Source organism: Athalia rosae, chromosome 4, assembly GCF_917208135.1.
Source record: "Athalia rosae chromosome 4, iyAthRosa1.1, whole genome shotgun sequence".
NCBI lineage: Eukaryota > Metazoa > Arthropoda > Insecta > Hymenoptera > Athaliidae > Athalia > Athalia rosae.
This window is the reverse complement of record NC_064029.1, coordinates 17721353-17737403: the sequence shown is the minus strand read 5'-3', so window position 1 is coordinate 17737403 and position 16051 is coordinate 17721353. Positions and strand designations below refer to the sequence as shown.

Sequence of the window (16051 nt, the reverse complement as noted above, 5' to 3'; positions counted from 1 at the left end):
AAGTGTCGAGATAAAAGTAACGTAAGTTAAGAAAGAAGTAAACAGACGAAGCGATGTGAATGAACTGACAATCAATACCGGGCGACCCCATCCCCTCTGTACCCACCCCCGCAACTAACCCCGGCCGCACGCTCGAAGCTCTCCCGGTTTTCCCTATCCCCGTGAAACTTCCGACATCGTTTCCTGGGGGTTTTCGACCCCCGTGAACGACTGGATTACTTCACCCCCGTATTACAAACATGCACAACAGCTCGGTTGAAGTAGTACGAAAGCCTCCCCCGCGACAAAATCACGCGTACGTTTACGCACGAACCCCACGGGTCGACGGCCGATCACCGCAGTGATATGAATCTTTGAAAATCGATCGTCGGAGGATCGCGAGTCCGAAGGTCGGTTTTCTTTCTGGTTTCTACCCCGGCCCGACTTCCGGCTCTTCGAAAACGCGAGGGGAGCTGCCGGGTGCGAAGTGCGCCAGGATAGGTTCCGGACACCCGGACTCCAGACGCCCAGACTCTCGGTTTTTAAGCCGATGACTCGCAATTTGACGCCGCGACGTTCTTCTTTGTTCGAAGAAGTATGCGGAGCGATCGATAATGCTTAACTATCAACTTTGACTTCTTCTACCGCGTGTGCAGTATTTCGCGATACGTTGGTTCGTCGTTCCCGAGGCTCCTGCTCCCACGAGAAGTTTCGGTCTCTCCTTTTGTTCGAAAACGACTTCCTCGCCGAAGCTGAGAAATAACGACGTAGTGCAGTTACCTCGTCATCTTTTTCTCTTCATTTTCTTTATCTCGTGTCGATTTTTATACACCACCCTCCCCGCTAACGAAATGCGGATAAATTTTTATTACCACATAATCACGCGATGGAATATAAAACGTCGAGTGGTACGTGTAATTCTCAAATGTCAAGAGTTGACATCTTCCAACTCACACTTTCTCGCTCTCGTACATATTCATGTGTGCAAATTTTCCACACCGTACATGCATGCTAAGAGCACGGAGCAAAGAGAATCCAACGGAATGCCGCAGAGAGCTGGTGTAGCTGGATTTAATCGAGAGTTTATAATTTAATTAAAATCGATGACGGGAAAAATAATTAATTCCATCAACGATTGAAAACGCGCCTCCTCAATTTATCGATTCGCTCCGAATTCCGGCATCCGCGTATCAGATGGGGCATCGATCGCGATGCACCGTGAATTCCTCTCGTTCTCTACTCTTTTCGATGGGCTCATTTTACTTTTATACTCCAGAAACAAGTTTCGTCGGTTTGTTTTTTTTTCCCGATCGATACGAGGTGCACAGCGTTTCGTTAACACCTTATCACCTTTCGGAGAGGGAGGAGCTGATAAGCCGAGAAATCTCACGCGATCGCGTCCGCTTCTTTTAGTCAGAGAATAAAAAATGAAGAAAAAAAAGAATCCCGTACAGCCCAAGGAAGTCTTATTCGGGGGTTCGTTTCACCCTTTTCCCTCTCATCGGTTTAAGTCAATGGGAGGTCCGTAACCGCGTACGTGCATGTATGTACGGTAGTACGGTGGAGACGACATACCGCAGACACGTTGACGCATGATCAATAACATGTTATTGATCCGTCATAATTTATAACGTTTCGTTTGCCCGGAAGAGCGGAGCGGAGAATTTCGAACTCGAGATTTACCCTCATATACTTTCGGCGGTAGAATTTTTTCGTAAAACTCGAAGGGATATTATCCGAGCGCGCGCGGCTGGGATATTCGCCGTTTCGGGGGAGGATGCGAAGTTTTGATTTTATTTCAGGGGAGGTGGAAGGAAAGAGTTCCTGTAGGAGTACGAGGACACCGGTGTCGCTTGGTTACGTCGAGGTTCGGAGGCGCGGAGGGGCGTCGGTTGTTTTTAAAGGTCAGGTCACCGACCTTAGCGCACTGACCCCTAGCTACAAACCGCGTCTAACGGTCGCTGTGCACTCACTAAAAATTTTTTAAACTCCGTAACATTGCGCTGCGGCAAACCGCACGATCGAAATTCAGAATTAATTCTTACGCGTGAAAAACTGGAAGGCGCATTAACCGAAGAGCGACGAATTCGAATAGATGAAATCGAATGGAGGAAGAAGAAGCGGATATATCCAACGCGGATTTCTAGTTTCAAATCGAATTACTTCAGTTCGAATTGATGCGTCCGTGTAAACCGAATATCTGCACGGACGGGACACGTGAATTTTCAGAATTTTTTCGATACGTGGGCGACGAAGAACAAGCCGCGGAGTTCATTTCCTTGGCATTTGACGTACGTAAGTACGTACGTAAGGATATATGTAGCGTGTATTACGAAAGGTTGGGTCGCCGCTGCAGGCGTGTATATATATTTTATTAGAACCGATTGAACTCTCTCGATGATAAATTTATCCTCAATCTTTTCTGCATAAATTCAACTCGACGATGATAGACGTACCAACGATAGTTGAAGAGAAGTGAAAGTATTCCGAAACATGCACGTACATATAACTAATTTACATGACAAAATCAGTCGAATCGCTCCTCTTCCGATCCGTTGTCGGAGATTTCTTTCTTCTTTTTCAATCTTCAAACGAAAGATTACGCGATCCGGAGTCACGGTAAAACAATTTTATCATCGCGGTAGTGCGGGCGAATTATTATTTCATCTTCTTTTTTGTCAATTTTAATCAGCAAAATCCTAGAGGTTGATAACCCCAGGCTCCGCGAAAATTCTGAGAAGGAAGACGATGTATAATTTTCGGGTTATCTGATGTCTGACCCCATATGTAAACTGTAAATATTTATTTATCATCTCATATACGTATTGACCTAGAAAAATATGTATACATAGCATCCACCACGTGCTGTTTAATGAACAGCGAAAGAAGAAGAATCGCTTTCGCGTCGATTAGTTACCACTCGATTACATTAATAGAATTTTAACTCTCAATCGAAACGAGATAACACGACTGCACAGTCATTGACATAGAGGGAAATTCGCTCGTAACAGTAATCAACAGATATCTTACACGTCGGAAGAATGTCGCGTATTTTTTAGCGACGACACAAAATACGTTAAATAAATTAGAAGTTTATCGACTTTCGATCACCTGGAATTAAACTATTTTCCTCTGGCCGAGAGCGATTCTGTAGTTTGTTTTCGCGATTATCGAAAGATTATTACGCACTTGATCCCCCCTGCCTATCTGCAAAATCATTAGCGTTGAAAGTGATCTATGTACACACCTAATGAATACTTCAGCGAAAAGCTTCATCGACGAACATAGTCTGTGCTTCGAAATCGAAGCTTTCCCTCGGCTCCTGCGGACGAGAAATTCGCGTGCGTTCGATTAATTCCAATCATAGCTTGCGAGAGGTGTAGGTGAGACGTATACGTATACGTATAAGCGACGATGAGATATAGAGTAATTATTATTGCAAGAACAACAAAAGAGACGTCGTACATATCACGAATATATACGCGTATACGAGATAGAAACTTCGCCGTAGCCTTGACGTTTTTATTTTCTGATAATGTGTATATTGGAGAAAAACTTGATTCTTGCGTACAGGTAAATATATATCGCTTAGATTTTACATTCGATAGAAAAATTTATCCGTAAGAATGAGAGAAAGATTCCACGATGGAAAACACACCTAGGTATAATATTACCCTATCCTTAATCATTTTGAAATATCTGATAAATTTTCGCACCGCTAATTACCCCGGACGAATAAAGATCCGTTATTGTCGACGAAGGCTCGTATATATGCAATGATGTTGATGTTGACGTTCGACCGTACGTATACATGCGTAATATGTATACTGTCATTTTCAGATGCGTAGGAGCCGCGGATTTCAAAAGCACATACAGAAAAATATCGTACGCTGTACATACGTATAATACGTATACGCCATATCTGTATGATATACGCTAACTCATAGTGCGTGTTTTCTATATAATCACCCACTATTATAAGCACCGCGAGTCGTCGCGACGATAATAATAATTTTAAAACGATGACATAACAAACTCGCTATACACATCTCTACGTAACGCACCACGTTATACGTATATGCGTATCACAAAAAAAAAAAAAAAAAAAAAAAAATCGAATGAATAAATAACTAAAAAATAACATACGCAGAATATAAACTCTAGTTGCGTGTATGTCGGATGTAGAAAAAAAAAAGCACGGGTATAGGTATGCGCACACATACCCTCGTCTGATTGCAGTGCGATGTCGAATGTGTTCATCTGGTTCTCAATTTTTTTCTTTTTCTTTTTCTCTTTGACTTCGTCAGCTGAGAGGAGCGCCCGCTCGTACTTTACGCGCATAGAAAAAGGCGGAGCGAAATGAGTACAAGAAAACCATGGAGAAAGAGATAAAAAATTTAGAACCAGAATGATACGTTTGAAGTCCTTTGTGATCATTTTGGAAAATTTTTAGCAAAATTTTGAGGTACCCCATTTTCCCTCTTTATATATTATGTACAGGTATTTACACTGCCCGCCAGTAGTTTGGCTGAACTCGTCAAGACTTCTAGTCATACCGAGAGCTGGATGATTCAATAAAGAAAAAAAAAAATCGAAATTTTCCGACAGAAATCGCTTCGAAATCATTTGTGAAAACTCGGATTATTTTTACTTTTGTTAATACCTCGAACCTTCCTAGGTATTGTATTTTTGACGATCAAGAAAAAAACCTGTTTGTTTCAATTCGCAAGAATTATCTCCAAATTGCAAATTGTGGGGGACGGAAATTGAAAACTGATCGGAAAACGAGTCGATCAATTTTTTGAAGCCCATCAAAAACAGCTGCTGATGTTTCATAATGTCAAGGATTGTCAATATTTGTCATTCTTCGACGATACGTGTAATAGCGATGATAATGATTTGAAAAAAAAATGTAAATTAAGTTTGATAGATTTCCGAAAAAACTAGTCATATCAAGAATCATCGGTTGTGCGATATCCATTCGGATTATTTTAAAAAATCACACACGTCACGACTATACTTTCTACCGATGATCTTTTCCCTCTCTCGCGTTGACCTCTCATCCCCTAGCAAAAAGGGTTGAGCACCCCGAGTATATCCGGTACGATTCGTGCCCTAATCAGTATTGAAATAAAGAGAAAAGGAGAATAATAGTAACGACGATTACACTGTGACTGATTTACAGGAACAACTTTTTTGGTAATTATTTATATTCCAGGTAGATAAAGCACACAGGACATTTCTACGTACCCACCTGTAAATGTCTAGGAGAGAATTTTATTTTATTTCTCCTTGACAATATGGATGTGTAGCGGTGGATATATCGTTACTTTACGTACGGGACATACAAGCGATAAATTGCAGCGTTTAATTACGTTTCCTTTTCTTTTCTTTTTCTCGTTTTTCTCTTTCCATACACACACACGTCAGGTGCACCGCGGTACGTGTACCGCAGTTATTATAATTTTTTTCTTCCTTATAAACGACACGCCTGCATGGAAATGTGTGTGCAAAATGTTATAGTTTTTTTTGGTCTGACAATAAATTTTTTTCTTATTCACCCCGGTAGTTTGTTTCTGCACTTATAGTTCGAGACAAAGCCAACGTAATGATGTCACGTAACAAAGGCATTACTTGTAAAACTCGAGAATTGCGCTACTATACGTATACTTCGAGTGGTTAAGTAGAAACGGCCGCGAATGTGTCAGACTGCTGGACGACGATACGACGACAACGACGACGACGGGTTTTCCTATTATCGCTATTACCAACGTTATGATTATTGCTGCCATTACCGTACAAGTTCCTTTTACGTACGAACGTACACATAATATTCCCGCCATTATCGTCCAAGTTTCTGCTGTTATTATTACGTCGAATGTTATCACTATTCTATCACGCGCGCGAAGGATGTTGGGACGAGAAACGAAGGGGTTCAAATTTCGGTTCAGCTGATGGAAGAACAAAAAGAACTAGAAAAGCCAAGGCGATCTTTACAAAGAGACACTGGCACACCAGAATGTGATCGAACGGTCGATCGATTTTATTATCCGATAGATATGAGTGGGAGATTTCGTTCTTTGTTCTTTTCAATTTCATACGCGATACAAGCGTACGCGTTGCATTAAATCTACCGCAAAGGCGTACAGCGTAGCTAACCGCCATTAGAGATAGAGAAGAAAATGAAAGAAGAGAAGAATTGAAAATAAAATTTATTGACAAATGAAAAATATATACATCCTGCGATGCTCCGTGTACGGTATACGTATAATCGTGTACGTACGTTCGTCATAGAACTTTTGCATTGAAGTTTGAAAGATTCTTTGAAAATTGCGTCATCGATTTGAAAAAAAAAAAATAAATAGATAAATAAACTAAATCAAAAATGGGCTGAAACGACGGTGATACAGACGTGTATTGGGCGTAAATATTTTTTGATAAAACTTGTTGTCAATTTATAATAATACACATAATCTCACCGATGACGATCGCAAGATCTGTATTTTTATAATCGGGATAACAATATAGCTGTTATTGTCATTAACATTGTTGTTGTCATACGTGAACACAAAACATATTATTTACACTTACACACGTTACGATACGTGCGTCATATAGATTTTGGAAAGCAGCCAGTAGCATGAGAGGTATTTAATTACACGATAAAAATTATTCGCGTAAATTTGCAATACACAACGCGTTTTGTAACGAGCGTAACGTACGTAGAGTGATACGATTCAATATATTCATGTTTTATAAACTTTTCAATAATTTCAAAACCTGCAGCATGCACTCGCGCATACAATCGTATGCAGTACAGCGCAATTCGAACTATGATACGGTAATAATAGATCGAAAAAATAATTACACAAAAATAACTAGCTAAATTATGATTGAAAAACGTACCTGATTTTTTCTCTATCTTGGGTTTTCCGTATCCAGCAGGTGATCGACGATAACGTCACAGAGAAATTGAATAAATTAAAAAAACTTTCAAGTCACTCGTGTGTGTGTGTTCCGAAGAAAAACACGATTGGGGTGGGAAAAAAATTTCTCAATGCTAGAAAATTGTTTATAATTATTCGCGTGTACAAAGAGTTTCCTGAATGTCCTTCGCAGTAATGATAATAAGGAAATTTCTTTCAATTTTCTCGACTATCTACAGTCGAAATGCACGGTTTAATTTTTCACCGTGCCCTCTCGGGCTGGCAGTTAAATAGACTACTGGGGATCGACTCTCGCTTCGCAGGCCAGAAACACCACGCGTCTTGAGAGCGCGACGTCCAATCAGCTGATAACCACGTGCCATTTAAACTCCCTCCACCAGCGGTGAACTACTTTCGCGCAAAACTTTCTGCGTGTTAGTAAACAAAGGAAAAATCTGCACGCCGTTAATAAAGAACGCGTGGATAAGATCGATTATTCATTCGTTAATCCAGTAGTTGGCTGTACTTTTCTGTTTCTCATGGATTGACATTTTCGAGGGGATTTTCTGCATTGGAAAAAATGACAATTAAAATTTTAGGAAACCTGTGATTCGTAGTAATATTGAGAACAAGAGAGCGAGGAGTTTGTGAATTGCTGTACAGTATTCTTTTGGCAGAGCTTTTTTATCGCCCCTTTATTTTTCCATTCAAGTTTTCGTCTATTTTGTCCTTTTCTAGAACCGTGGCACTTGGATGGGCGCTTGCGAGCAGGTGCAATTGAATAATAAATTCGAACGTTCACTACAGGTATATGGGTACAGGTATATAGTTAGGAAATTATGCGTTACCTGTACGTATTAAGGATTTGAAAAGGGGAGTTATAGTTTCATACGTCTGTATATGCACGTTGATTGAAACGTTGGAGGTAAAAGTATAAAGAAAAAAATAACTAAATAAATAACGTAGCCAGTTGTTCGTTGCAAAATACATATATACATTTGTGGTATAGGTGTAAACGTGACATATGGGCTAACTAAAAAATTTCCAGACTTTATTATGTACGTATGTGTGATACTTATACCTCGCGGTGAGGTTGAAAATTGCCAACTATTACATCAGTACCTACTTTTAGAGAGAAGAAAAACGTAAAATAAAAAATAAGTATAATAATTTTCGATAATTAACGCGCACTACGAAACGAAGTCGTGATTCACTTACATGGATATGTAGGGGTGTACGTATATCTACAAGTCGCTGGTATGCATCGGGATTACGGTCTACATACACCGTCTGTAACTAAAATTTAAATTATACACCGATACGGACTTTGGAGTATCACATCATTCACATTTCACACGCATGTATGAAGTATATACGTGTGCAGTAATTTTATTAGCTGTGCATACAGAAACGAAGGAGAGAAAAAAGAAGAGAAAGAGAATCTGCTCTTTCGCTAATTTTAAGATCTTCGTTACATGAAATCCAGTGTTTTATTTTTCCCCATTTTGTTTTATTTGTTCAGGTTTTTTTTATGACTTTTCCTATTTTTCCGGCCTTAGAAAGCGTGCGATTTCGCGGTGTTATCGTTTCCAACAATTTTCGCATCGTTGCGAGCTTATCGGCCGACCCTCAGTCTGCGGCGGCAGTTAATTATCTTCTATCAAATCGAATTTTTTCTTTCCTTCCATACAACGCAGCGCGATACGAGCTTTCTTCGTATTTAGCAATAATTTTCCGTCACATTATCGCGGCTGACCGAATCGATCTTGCTCAACGATCAGAATTATCTTATCGGAATTCAATTGAAACGAATCATTGATCCCTCGTAATTTCTCGAGTATTTCTCACAGATTTCAAGAGAAAGAGAAAAAAATTGAGCGTATCGCTGATTTCACGTTACAACGCGACCTTTAAGTTCCAGTTGTATAATTATTGTGTCGTATATTAGATGAATGTAACACGTTCGGATAATATCAGCTGGCAGTCCGAAAAGATCAAAGTACACGATCCACCCACGTACACTGTGTTATACACACGTACGATTTTACATACCTAAGACGATTGATAATTATGGCGAAAAAATCAATTTTAAAGTTCTGCAAAACCACGCGGTCTTCCCGACGTCCTCCCGACGACTTTTGTTGACGTACATTGTTACATATTTCGTTAAATAAACGTGCGGAGTTACACATTCACGTGGGACGTAAAAGTCAGCTCAAGCTTCACATATATTCGTAAAATTATATATAAATAGTAGAGGTATAAACGTGCGCTCAAAAAGTTATATACGTTGCATAACCATAAGTTAAAATAATTTTGGCAAAGTTATAATTTCAACAATTTATACACACGTCTATCCGAACCGAAGTTTCAACTGTACCGATCATTCGGATTGCGGCAACAAAAGTTTTCAAAAATTTATCACGCTCCTTCGAAGACGTGGGTGTGAACCGCTCGCGTATTCCCTATACTTATATCGGACGTTTTATAACGAGAAATCGGAAAGAATATATCCGAAAGCCAACCTCTACGGGACGAACGGGGTCGAGGTAAACGTAATATGACGAAATTTTTTTTCTCCTATTTTTCAATATCTTACACTTAATAAAACGCGCCTCCATTTCGTGGCGATTTTATGAAAATATATATTATACATAGGCGTGTACGTGTGCGTGGTTATGTGTTTATTATACATACGAACATACGTGAGTATATATACATATACGACGGCTCACAGGCGACCGCGGTATATAATTAACGAGATTATATTATTTTGAAAGCGCTAATTATGTCGCCTACGTAGCCGATAACGGAAGAAATGAAGCGATCACCGAGCAGATAATGCACCTAGAAAAAACGAATAGACTCAAAAGAAATATCAAAATATCGTAAGAAGAAAAAAAGAAACCTAAAAATGTAAAGGAATAAATGGATTGATAACTATCAAAGTATATTACATACCAGGAATATTATATGTGGAGTAGATCAAGATCACGTTAATGAATGTCCGGGTCGTTGGCAGTAATTAAATATGCATATCCATAATCACGAGAAACTATTATAACAATTAATTATATATAATCGAGTTATTTTATCCCACTTTTCATCCGAATCGTGAAAAAAAATATAGATAAAAATAAGCTGTAGTAACTACGCGCTATTTTGACGCGCGTATATAACTAGCTTAATAACTTTGGCAAAACGTTCTCTTCTATACATATACTATTTTTCAATCTCACTTTCCTACATGCGTAACACGCAGTAGATGAATTTCCAATAATAAACGACCCAGAGGTTTGGCTGGTAAATTTTGTTTGTCCAAAATCTCTACGATTTTTCATTTACATAATACGCGCGCACGCGGATTCGTGTTCGTAAAATTTTTACATTATTTCATTCGATTTTTCTTCCTCCCGGTCCTGTCCGCCGCGGCGACGCATCGTACAGGGGATGAAAATGGCGATCGTTGAAATCACGACGAAAATGAAACTGTCTGCGATACGCGTCGGAATAATTTTCTGCACATCGTATAGGTGTATATATGTCACCGTCGTACGGTTTCTGATCTGGTTTAGTAACAAGTACGTTGAGCCAATTCTCTGATCTTTGAGCTTGCATGCTTCGAGCAACCGACTTTTTAACTTACATGCTCTGTTCGTCATTGAGCTTTCGTCGATGAAAATTTTCACCTTACCGCAATTTGTGTCCCGATGCGATCTGCACTAGTTTACACCGTTACGAGATGAACGTAATGAAACCACCCTGGCACCCTCGGGGCTACCGTTAATTTTCACCTATGTACCACAGAATATTATTTTCATTTCATTTGAAGGAAACATTTTTTGTGTAATTATTCTCTGACTGGATGAATTGAACCATATACTGTAATTAAAAGTAAGAAAAAAAATGAAGAAAATATACAAGTCTTGTATTATATTGTACAATTATTTTCTAATCTTTGACCGAAGATTCTGCACCCCGATAACCTCTCGGTCTGTCTTTCTTATAAATTCTATGAACAGAATTATCAATGAGGCTGTCAATACTCCATATGATACTAGTGCGGAATAAACGTGCGTATAAGTATAACGATAATACATATGTGCAAAGCGACATACTACGTTAAATTCTCTTTCTATCTCTGTAGTTATTTTTTTCTTTCTTCTTTTTTACATGCGAAACGTGGGTGAGACTGACTAGATAAAATAGTAGAATTTCCATTAATTAGAAGAGAAAAACAATTGTAACGGATAACAATTTCCAATAACAAGCAATAACTTCGTACGGTGTGTGCGAAGTTTAAAAATTATAGTAATTGGAAAATTTATTAAACGAAGAAAAAAAGATTAGAAAAAATGAAAAAACGTCCAAATCAATTTATCATGTTTTCCTGCAAAGTAATACAATACACATCGATACGAAAAAAAAGGAAACCGGTAAAATGATTCGAATTAACTGTAAAGAGATTTCATTTTTTCATATTCTCTTGCCTCGGTAAATGAATTTTATATTTTCTGCTTTTACACACACCTGTGTACGAGTACGTTACGTACGAAGCGGAGGAGTGATGTAAATCTGGGGAACGCGTGAAACGGAGGGTCAATTCTAATTTCCGCTTCCCGGTTATCCCAGTAACTCCTCGCACTCCAAAGGACAGCCATAGCTCTACGTAGGTATACGTAGACCTATACGCTCGGAGGGCATCGATCCCGATATGGTTATATGGGTACTGTATAAATACAGAGAATTCTACCGTCTCACAAAGGGAAAGAGACTTTGCATCGAAGGGATAGTAAAGGCAAATAATAACGTTACATATGTACCTACTGTGCCTCTGTACATATGTATATCGTATATACTTGTATATAAAACCCGAAGAGCATGTGCGGCGCGCGTTCATCTCTCGCCTTTCGGACTCGACGGATTATAACGCGGGTCCGATGAAGTATACGAACAAAATTATGCTGAAATTATGCCCGTTTCAATAATCTCATTTTCTCAACGGCACTTTTTGCCACACTGGTTGAATTCGTTCAATGAGCCGGATAATAAATCATCAACGGTTACATCCGAATTACGTGACCATGCAAGCTATATAAATACCGGTATACGACGTGTAAAAGTTACCCAACTTGCAGACGTTCTATAGATAATAAAAAGAAAGGAATCGTCGTCTTTATCGCACTATACGAAAATAGCCAGAGAAGCTTTTCTCTCTAGTTACGGGATGATGTATTGTATAGGTGTACGGCGTGAATTAAAAATTTTTTCCTCCCAATGATTACTCGATCGATTGCACGAGTAGATGATTTTGGCTTTCAGATTTGGATTCCTGAGCTGATTATATGTGAGATTACTCTTGAAGAACCAAAAACGAATTCTATTTTTGAGCAGAAAATAAATCATTTTTTTAATTGGGTTTAATATGCTTTTCTTACGTATTTTGACCTCAGGAATCCGAATTTCAAAGAAAAATTAATCTATCTCTGAAATTGAACGAGTTATCCTTAATTTTCAGCTTTTTGGGGTCAAAAATAAAAAATTGATTTTTTAGTCTATCTTCATGTAATTTGAGCTCAGGAGTCAGAATCTGGAAGAAAAATTGATCTCTCTTGAAAAATGACCGAGTTATCCTCATTTTTTCGCATTTTTTCGCATAAATTTGAGGATATCTCGAAGGGAAAAAATCGTAGCTCAATCTGGACAACGGATTCGTGTTCCTGGGGTCAAAATACATAAGAAAAGTGCCATACGATCAATTTTAAAAAATAAAAATTTTTGGCCAAAATTTGAAAAAATCGTAAGGGGTACCCCTTGGAAAAATCTCAAATTTTGACCAAAAATTTTTATTTTTTAAAATTGATCGTATGGCACTTTTCTTATGTATTTTGACCCCAGGAACACGAATCCGTTGTCCAAATTGAGCTACGATTTTTTCCCTTCGAGATATCTCCATTTTTATGGTAAAAAATGCGAATAAATGAGGATAACTCGGTCATTTTTGCAGATAAATCAATTTTTCTCTCGGATTCGAATTCCTGAGCTCAAATTACATTAAGATAGACTACAAAATCAATTTTTTATTTTTGACCCCAAAAAGCTGAAAATTGGCGATAACTCGGTCAATTTTGGAGATAGATCAATTTTTCTTCCAGAATCGGATTTCTGTGATCAAAATACGTAAGAAAAGCATATTAAACCTAATTAAAAAAATGATTTATTATTTGCTTAAAAATCGAATTTCTGTTTGGTTCTTCAAGAGTAATCTCACATATAATCAGCTCAGGAATCCAAATCTGAGAGCCAAAATCATCTACTCATGCAATCGATTGAGTAATTATCAATTATTCGCTGTTGGGAGCAGAAAAATTACAAAACATATCGATTGGTTTTAGTCGTAGACCCACTTTGGTTCATCGCAATCCATGCATGGGTCGAAATATTTGAATTCCTCAATTTACCAGCAAGCTAGAGTTTTGCTGGAGTCAGGTAGCCACGAGCGAGGGGTTTTGTTGTGGGGCGTCACCTCTGCTCGGCCCTGAAGGTTACGTCTCACAACAAAACGCTACGCTGCTGGCTACCCGACTCCAGCAAAGCTTGGGCTCCCCGACTCAACTTCAATTTCAAGTCAAAAAAAGAGCATGTCATCTTTTGATTTTATACTTGAATTAAAAAAATAATAGGAAAAAAATTTCGAACAGTGAACGAGTGAAAAACAATCACAACCGACAATTTTTAGATATTTTCTATGATTTCCGACCAAAAAAAAAATTCTTTTGCTGGAAGTACCCCACTTGATTAATTATTTATTCAAAAAACGAGTGGGTTACCTCAAAATATGAAGTAAAAAATTTTTTCCACATTTGAAAACTTTTCTTTTTTTATAAGGTACAAATTCTGCCCCCATGCTGAGAAAATAAAAAAGAAAAAAACGGCGAGGTTTTAAACATAAAGTTACTCGACTTTGACATTTGATTTGCAGATATATTCGGTCATAGCTTGAATGAAACCACCTAGGTGATTTTTTTGAGTCCCATTTTGAGAGATTTTTCTAGCAGGGTGGGGGTCATATCGGGTTTCAAAGTTTCGGGATAGTAAAGTGATAATAGTTAGGTGATTGAAGCGTTAAGGTTGAGCTGACAATGAGTAACAATGCTAGGTAATGAGGAATAATGAATTCACGCGTTAATTCTCCCCTCTTAGAATTCGCTCGAATAACTGCGTAGATATTTGTTTTCGGTTTCGTGTACTATTTATATAATTTTCGGGCACCTTATATAACCCATTGGCGGGCAGTGGCCAGGAATAATTTTCGAGAAAATCGCTACACCACGCCAAGTCATGCGCTTATTGAAAAGCTTCGCGCTGCTGGTCGATGACCGCACACGTATTACATACGCGCACCAGCTATCCAAATAACAAACAAATAAATACATGGAAGAAGTGGAATAAAATAGACGAATTGAAAATAAGAATAAACGTTGAAGCTAAACGATGACACATTTAAAATACTACACGCCCAGGCTGACCTGGCACACACGTACGAGCTTTGTGAGCGAAAAAACGATGCGTAAAAATTTTATTACTGCACAAATATGGGCTGATGCTATTAGAAAGTCGCAAGTTGTTTTTCGCGATATTATGGAGATTTGAAACGTTCGTTAATTGCCAGACTATTTCACCGGTATAGGTGTTGAAATTCATCAAGGAGGGGGAATTAGAAAAGGTCAGGTGAAATTGGGCAGCTCCTTGATTGTAACGGGTCTTCGCACTAGACGTGGCGCGTTTTTATAGACCGGAAAAACTGAGACGTGATGACTAGAAGGTGGACGAATAAGGTTGTGATTTCTATTCGCGAAACGTTATTTGAATAGGATAAATATACCCTAAGCACAAAAATTAGGGGGCAACCCTGTTTTCGCTCCGAAAAACGTCCGATTTTGAAGCCTAATAACTGCTCGAAAAATTTAGGTAGAAAGTTGCAAAAAAAAGCATTTCGAAGCTTGAAGCTTCACCTTCTAGATCCTTTTTGTTGATTTGAATTACCTTCATTTTTTCACTAGTTACACTCTCCTGATTCAACTCAGGTCGAAAACGTGAACTAAACTTTTGACTTTGAGAAGGTGCACCAGGTGCCTCGGTCGTTCGATTTAAATTTTTCTTATGTCATTTTGAAGATTGAAGTGTCCTCTTCAAAACGTGGTTTTTTAATTTTTCGTACGATTTTTTTTACACGAGTGATGCGACTCTGAAGCGATTATTGTCCATAAATCTTTGGTCGAATGCCCTGAACGACCCACTTGTCGTATCGAGGTTTTCCAAAAACGATTTTAAATCGCTCAGAATCGCATAACTCGTGTAAGAAAAATTGAAAAACCAGGTTTTGAAGAGGACACTTCAATCTTCAAAATGACATAAGAAAAATTCAAATCCAAAGACTGAGGCACCTGGTACACCTTCTCAAAGTCAAAAGTTGATTTCACGTTTTCGACCTGACAAGTGAGTTGAATCAGGAAAGTGTAACTAGTGGACAAAGAGACGCAATCTAAATTAACCAAATGCATCTGAAAGGTGAAGCTTTCAGCTTCAAAATCCTTTTTTTTTGCAACTGTCTACCTTAATTTCTCGAGCAGTTATGAGGCTTCGAAATCGGACGTTTTTCGGAGCGAAAACAGGGTGGCCGGCTGAGTTTTGTGTGCAGTGTAGTATACTCAAAGTAACACACGCCATGTTGCTTCTCCAACACAAAAGTATAAAACCTACGTATATACGTCCTAAACCTGATACTCAAGTTTCCCTATAGATTTTCACGTATACCTATCTACTAAATTTTACCTGCGCGACAAAGTCAAAAAGAGCTGGCCTAAAAGGGCGCGCAGGGTGCCATACCCTATTGTGTGTTATTTGTTACCTGCCTGCCTACCTGCCTTCGAGATAAGTAAAAAAAAACCATCAATGATCTTTCTTCTATTACAAAATTTTCGAAATCCTCGTAGTTTTACAATAAAATGTCCAACGCACCCTCACCAAATCGCTCTGGTGTCTTGTAACGAGGGACAAAGTATATCGAAATTGTGCCAAAATTAAAATAATCGAAGACCAAAAGTAGCCGGAGATCAAGTAGGGAAGAAAAAAAGAAAGAAATA

General features: G+C 38.6%; 2 protein-coding genes across 4 annotated transcripts in view; one reads left to right on the top strand and one right to left on the bottom strand.

Moving 5' to 3' along the window:
• LOC105688760 (uncharacterized aarF domain-containing protein kinase 5) overlaps positions 1 to 16051 on the top strand; it is a 44421-nt gene that overhangs the window by 19908 nt on the left and 8462 nt on the right. The window lies entirely within an intron of this gene.
• The window catches only part of LOC105688763 (tumor protein p53-inducible nuclear protein 2), a 40582-nt gene that overhangs the window by 19334 nt on the left and 5197 nt on the right, over positions 1 to 16051 (bottom strand). The window contains exon 1 of one of the 2 annotated variants that reach the window (XM_012405293.4): positions 6886 to 7208. The exons of the other annotated variant lie outside the window; for it this stretch is intronic. The gene's annotated coding sequence lies outside the window, so the exon portion shown is untranslated. Of the gene's footprint in view, positions 1 to 6885; positions 7209 to 16051 lie in introns of those variants that run through there. 2 annotated transcript variants of the gene reach the window in all.